The sequence below is a fragment of the Triticum aestivum genome, chromosome 6A, assembly GCF_018294505.1.
Source record: "Triticum aestivum cultivar Chinese Spring chromosome 6A, IWGSC CS RefSeq v2.1, whole genome shotgun sequence".
Lineage (NCBI taxonomy): Eukaryota > Viridiplantae > Streptophyta > Magnoliopsida > Poales > Poaceae > Triticum > Triticum aestivum.
Genome location: NC_057809.1, coordinates 309,853,114 through 309,860,283, shown reverse-complemented (window position 1 = coordinate 309,860,283; position 7,170 = coordinate 309,853,114).

Here is a 7,170-nt window from a genome sequence, read left to right as displayed (position 1 = left end):
ATGCATCATCATAATGAGCTCAATGTGATCAAGTGGTTGATCACGGGATCATGCATTACGGTACGAGTAAAGTGACTTGCCGGTAACGAGACTGAACAAGGTATTGGGATACCGACGATCGAGTCTCGGGCAAGTAACGTACCGATTGACAAAGGGAATTGTATACGGATTGATTGAATCCTCGACATCGTGGTTCATCCGATGAGATCATCGTGGAGCATGTGGGAGCCAACATGGGTATCCAGATCCCGCTGTTGGTTATTGACCGGAGAGGCTTCTTGGTCATGTCTGCATGTCTCCCGAACCCGTAGGGTCTACACACTTAAGGTTCGGCGACGCTAGGGTTGTAGAGATATTAGCACACGGTAACCCGAAAGTTGTTTGGAGTCCCAGATGAGATCCCGGACGTCACGAGGAGTTCGGAAATGGTCCGGAGGTAAAGATTTATATATAGGAAGTCCAGTTTCGGCCATCGGGAAGGTTTCGGGGGTCACCGGTATTGTACCGGGACCACCGGAAGGGTCCCGGGGGTCCACCGGGTGGGGCCACCTATCCCGGAGGGCCCCATGGGCTGAAGTGGGAGGGGAACCAGCCCCTAGTGGGCTGGTGCGCCCCCCCCTTGGGCCTCCCCTGCGCCTAGGGTTAGAAACCCTAGGGGTGGGGGCGCCACCCTTGCCTTGGGGGGCAAGGCACCCCCTTGGCCGCCGCCCCCCTAGGAGATTGGATCTCCTAGGGCCGGCGCCCCCCTAGGCACCCTATATATAGTGGGGGGAGGGAGGGCTGCGCACCCAAGCCCCTGGCCTCTCCCTCTCCCTCCCGTGACACTCCTCCGTCTCCCAGCGCTTGGCGAAGCCCTGCCGAGATCACCGTTGCTTCCACCACCACGCCGTCGTGCTGCTGGATCTTCATCAACCTCTCCTTCCCCCTTGCTGGATCAAGTTGGAGGAGACGTCTTCCCAACCGTACGTGTGTTGAACGCGGAGGTGCTGTCCGTTCGGCACTTGGTCATCGGTGATTTGAATCACGTCGAGTACGACTCCATCAACCCCGTTCTCTTGAACGCTTCCGCTCGTGATCTACAAGGGTATGTAGATGCACTCCTCTTTCCCTCGTTGATAGATGACTCCATAGATTGATCTTGGTGATGCGTAGAAAATTTTAAAATTCTGCTACATTCCCCAACAGTGGCATCATGAGCTAGGTCTATGCGTAGTTACTATGCACGAGTAGAACACAAAGTAGTTGTGGGCGTCGATATTGTCAATTATCTTGCCGTTACTAGTCTTATCTTGATTCGGCGGCATCGTGGGATGAAGCGGCCCGGACCAACCTTACACGTACGCTTACGTGAGACCGGTTCCACCGACTGACATGCACTAGTTGCATAAGGTGGCTGGCGGGTGTCTGTCTCTCCCACTTTAGTCGGATCGGATTCGATGAACAGGGTCCTTATGAAGGGTAAATAGAAATTGGCAATTCACGTTGTGGTTTTGGCGTAGGTAAGAAACGTTCTTGCTAGAAACCTATAGCAGCCACGTAAAAACTTGCAACAACAATTAGAGGACGTCTAAACTTGTTTTTGCAGCAAGTGTTTTGTGATGTGATATGGCCAAAGGATGTGATGAATGATATATGTGATGTATGAGATGATCATGTTCTTGTAATAGGAATCACGACTTGCATGTCGATGAGTATGACAACCGGCAGGAGCCATAGGAGTTGTCTTTATTTATTTATGACCTGCGTGTCAACATAAACGTCATGTAATTACTTTACTTTATTGCTAAAGCGTTAGCCATAGTAGTAGAAGTAATAGTTGACGTGACAACTTCAAGAAGACACGATGATGGAGATCATGGTGTCATGCCGGTGACAACGATGATCATGGAGCCCCGAAGATGGAGATCAAAGGAGCAAATGATATTGGCCATATCATGTCACTATTGATTTCATGTGATGTTTATCATGTTTTACATCTTATTTGCTTAGAACAACGGTAGCTTAAATAAGATGATCCCTCGTAAAATTTCAAGAAAGTGTTCCCCCTAACTGTGCACCGTTGCGAAGGTTCGTTGTTTCGAAGCACCACGTGATGATCGGGTGTGATAGATTCTAACGTTCGAATACAACGGGTGTAAGCCAGATTTACACACGCAATACACTTAGGTTGACTTGACGAGCCTAGCATGTACAGACATGGCCTCGGAACACAGAAGACCGAAAGGTCGGGCATGAGTCGTATAGAAGATACGATCAACATGAAGATGTTCACCGATGTGGACTAGTCCATCTCACGTGATGATCGGACACGGCCTAGTTAACTCGGATCATGTTATACTTAGATGACTGGAGGGATGTCTATCTGAGTGGGAGTTCATTGAATAATTTGATTAGATGAACTTAATTATCATGAACTTAGTCTAAAATCTTTACAATATGTCTTGTAGATCAAATGGCCAACGTTGTCCTCAACTTCAACGCGTTCCTAGAGAAAACCAAGCTGAAAGACGATGGCAGCAACTATACGGACTGGGTCCGGAACCTGAGGATCATCCTCATAGCTGCCAAGAAAGATTATGTCCTAGAAGCACCGCTAGGTGACGCACCCGTCCCACAGAACCAAGACGTTATGAACGCTTGGCAGACACGTGCTGATGATTACTCCCTCGTTCAGTGCGGCATGCTTTACAGCTTAGAACCGGGGCTCCAAAAGCGTTTTGAGAGACACGGAGCATATGAGATGTTCGAAGAGCTGAAAATGGTTTTTCAAGCTCATGCCCGGGTCGAGAGATATGAAGTCTCCGACAAGTTCTTCAGCTGTAAGATGGAGGAAAATAGTTCTGTCAGTGAGCACATACTCAAAATGTCTGGGTTGCATAACCGCTTGACTCAGCTGGGAGTTAATCTCCCGGATGACGCGGTCATTGACAGAATCCTTCAGTCGCTTCCACCGAGCTACAAGAGCTTTGTGATGAACTTCAATATGCAGGGGATGGAAAAGACCATTCCTGAAGTATTTGCAATGCTGAAATCAGCAGAGGTAGAAGTCAAAAAGGAACATCAAGTGTTGATGGTGAATAAAACCACTAAGTTCAAGAAAGGCAAGGGTAAGAAGAACTTCAAGAAGGACGGCAAGGGAGTTGCCGCGCCCGGTAAGCAAGCTGCCGGGAAGAAGCCAAAGAATGGACCCAAGCCCGAGACTGAGTGTTTTTATTGCAAGGGAAGTGGTCACTGGAAGCGGAACTGCCCCAAATACTTAGCGGACAAGAAGGCCGGCAACACGAAAGGTATATGTGATATACATGTAATTGATGTGTACCTTACCAGTACTCGTAGTAGCTCCTGGGTATTTGATACCGGTGCGGTTGCTCACATTTGTAACTCAAAGCAGGAGCTGCGGAATAAGCGGAGACTGGCGAAGGACGAGGTGACGATGCGCGTCGGGAATGGTTCCAAGGTCGATGTGATCGCCGTCGGCACGCTACCTCTACATTTACCTACGGGATTAGTTTTAAACCTCAATAATTGTTATTTAGTGCCAGCTTTGAGCATGAACATTGTATCAGGATCTCGTTTAATACGAGATGGCTACTCATTTAAATCCGAGAATAATGGTTGTTCTATTTATATGAGAGATATGTTTTATGGTCATGCTCCGATGGTGAATGGTTTATTCTTAATGAATCTCGAGCGTAATGCTACACATATTCATAGTGTGAATACCAAAAGATGTAAGGTTGATAATGATAGTCCCACATACTTGTGGCACTGCCGCCTTGGTCACATAGGTGTCAAACGCATGAAGAAGCTCCATGCAGATGGACTTTTAGAGTCTCTTGATTACGAATCATTTGACACGTGCGAACCATGCCTCATGGGTAAAATGACCAAGACTCCGTTCTCAGGAACAATGGAGCGAGCAACCAACTTATTGGAAATCATACATACTGATGTGTGCGGTCCAATGAGTGTTGAGGCTCGCGGTGGCTATCGTTATGTTCTCACCCTCACTGATGACTTGAGTAGATATGGGTATGTCTACTTAATGAAACACAAGTCTGAGACCTTTGAAAAGTTCAAGGAATTTCAGAGTGAGGTTGAGAATCAACGTGACAGGAAAATCAAGTTCTTGCGATCAGATCGTGGGGGAGAATACTTGAGTCACGAATTTGGCACACACTTAAGAAAATGTGGAATAGTTTCACAACTAACGCCGCCTGGAACACCTCAGCGTAATGGTGTGTCCGAACGTCGTAATCGCACTCTATTAGATATGGTGCGATCTATGATGTCTCTTACCGATTTACCGCTATCATTTTGGGGCTATGCTTTAGAGACTGCCGCATTCACTTTAAATAGGGCTCCGTCGAAATCCGTTGAGACGACACCGTATGAATTATGGTTTGGGAAGAAACCTAAGCTGTCGTTTCTAAAAGTTTGGGGATGCGATGCTTATGTCAAGAAACTTCAACCTGAAAAGCTCGAACCCAAGTCGGAAAAATGCGTCTTCATAGGATACCCTAAAGAAACTGTTGGGTATACCTTCTACCTCAGATCCGAAGGCAAGATCTTTGTTGCCAAGAATGGGTCCTTTCTAGAGAAAGAGTTTCTCTCGAAAGAAATAAGTGGGAGGAAGGTAGAACTTGATGAAGTATTACCTCTTGAACCGGTAAGTGGCGCAGCTCAAGAAAATGTTCCTGAGGTGCCTGCACCGACTAGAGAGGAAGTTGTGATGATGATCATGAAACTTCAGATCAAGTTGCTACTGAACTTCGTAGGTCCACAAGGACACGTTCCGCACCAGAGTGGTACGGCAACCCTGTCTTGGAAATCATGTTGTTAGACAACGGTGAACCTTCGAACTATGAAGAAGCGATGGCGGGCCCGGATTCCGACAAATGGCTGGAAGCCATGAAATCCGAGATAGGATCCATGTATGAAAACGAAGTATGGACTTTGACTGACTTGCCCGTTGATCGGCGAGCCATAGAAAATAAATGGATCTTTAAGAAGAAGACAGACGCGGATGGTAATGTGACCATCTATAAAGCTCGGCTTGTCGCTAAGGGTTATCGACAAGTTCAAGGGGTTGACTACGATGAGACTTTCTCACCCGTAGCGAAGCTGAAGTCCGTCCGAATCATGTTAGCAATTGCCGCATTCTATGATTATGAGATATGGCAAATGGACGTCAAAACGGCATTCCTTAATGGTTTCCTTAAGGAAGAATTGTATATGATGCAGCCGGAAGGTTTTGTCGATCCTAAGAATGCTGACAAGGTGTGCAAGCTCCAACGCTCGATTTATGGGCTGGTGCAAGCATCTCGGAGTTGGAACATTCGTTTTGATGAGATGATCAAAGCGTTTGGGTTTATGCAGACTTATGGAGAAGCCTGCATTTACAAGAAAGTGAGTGGGAGCTCTGTAGCATTTCTCATATTGTATGTGGATGACATACTGTTGATGGGAAATGATATAGAATTCTTGGAAAGCATAAAGGCCTACTTGAACAAGTGTTTTTCAATGAAGGACCTTGGAGAAGCTGCTTATATATTAGGCATCAAGATCTATAGAGATAGATCGAGACGCCTCATTGGTCTTTCACAGAGTACGTACCTTGACAAGATATTGAAGAAGTTCAAAATGGATCAGTCAAAGAAGGGGTTCTTGCCTGTATTGCAAGGTACGAGATTGAGCACGGCTCAATGCCCGACCACGGCAGAAGATAGAGAAAAGATGAGTGTCGTCCCCTATGCCTCGGCCATAGGGTCTATCATGTATGCTATGCTGTGTACCAGACCTGATGTAAACCTTGCCGTAAGTTTGGTAGGAAGGTACCAAAGTAATCCCGGCATGGAACACTGGACAGCGGTCAAGAATATCCTGAAGTACCTGAAAAGGACTAAGGAAATGTTTCTCGTTTATGGAGGTGACGAAGAGCTCGTCGTAAAGGGTTACGTCGATGCTAGCTTCGACACAGATCTGGATGACTCTAAGTCACAAACCGGATACGTGTATATTTTGAATGGTGGGGCAGTAAGCTGGTGCAGTTGCAAGCAAAGCGTTGTGGCGGGATCTACATGTGAAGCGGAGTACATGGCAGCCTCGGAGGCAGCACAAGAAGCAGTCTGGGTGAAGGAGTTCATTACCGACCTAGGAGTCATACCCAATGCGTCGGGCCCGATGACTCTCTTCTGTGACAACACTGGAGCTATTGCCCTTGCCAAGGAGCCCAGGTTTCACAGGAAGACCAGGCATATCAAGCGTCGCTTCAACTCCATTCGTGAAAGTGTTCAAAATGGAGACATAGAGATTTGTAAAGTACATACGGACCTGAATGTAGCAGATCCGTTGACTAAACCTCTCCCTAGAGCAAAACATGATCAACACCAGAACTGCATGGGTGTTCGATTCATCACAATGTAACTAGAATATTGACTCTAGTGCAAGTGGGAGACTGTTGGAAATATGCCCTAGAGGCAATAATAAAATGGTTATTATTATATTTCTTTGTTCATGATAATTGTCTATTGTTCATGCTATAATTGTGTTATCCGGAAATCGTAATACATGTGTGAATACATAGACCACAACACGTCCCTAGTGAGCCTCTAGTTGACTAGCTCGTTGATCAAAGGATAGTCATGGTTTCCTGACTATGGACATTAGATGTCATTGATAACGGGATCACATCATTAGGAGAATGATGTGATGGACAAGACCCAATCCTAAGCTTAGCTCAAAGATCGTGTAGTTCGTTTGCTGTAGCTTTTCTGAATGTCAAGTATCATTTCCTTAGACCATGAGATTGTGCAACTCCCGGATACCGTAGGAGTGCCTTGGGTGTGCCAAACGTCACAACGTAACTGGGTGACTATAAAGGTACATTACAGGTATCTCCGAAAGTGTCTGTTGGGTTGGCACGAATCGAGACTGGGATTTGTCACTCCGTATGACGGAGAGGTATCTCTGGGCCCACTCGGTAATGCATCATCATAATGAGCTCAATGTGATCAAGTGGTTGATCACGGGATCATGCATTACGGTACGAGTAAAGTGACTTGCCGGTAACGAGACTGAACAAGGTATTGGGATACCGACGATCGAGTCTCGGGCAAGTAACGTACCGATTGACAAAGGGAATTGTATACGGATTGATTGAATCCTCGA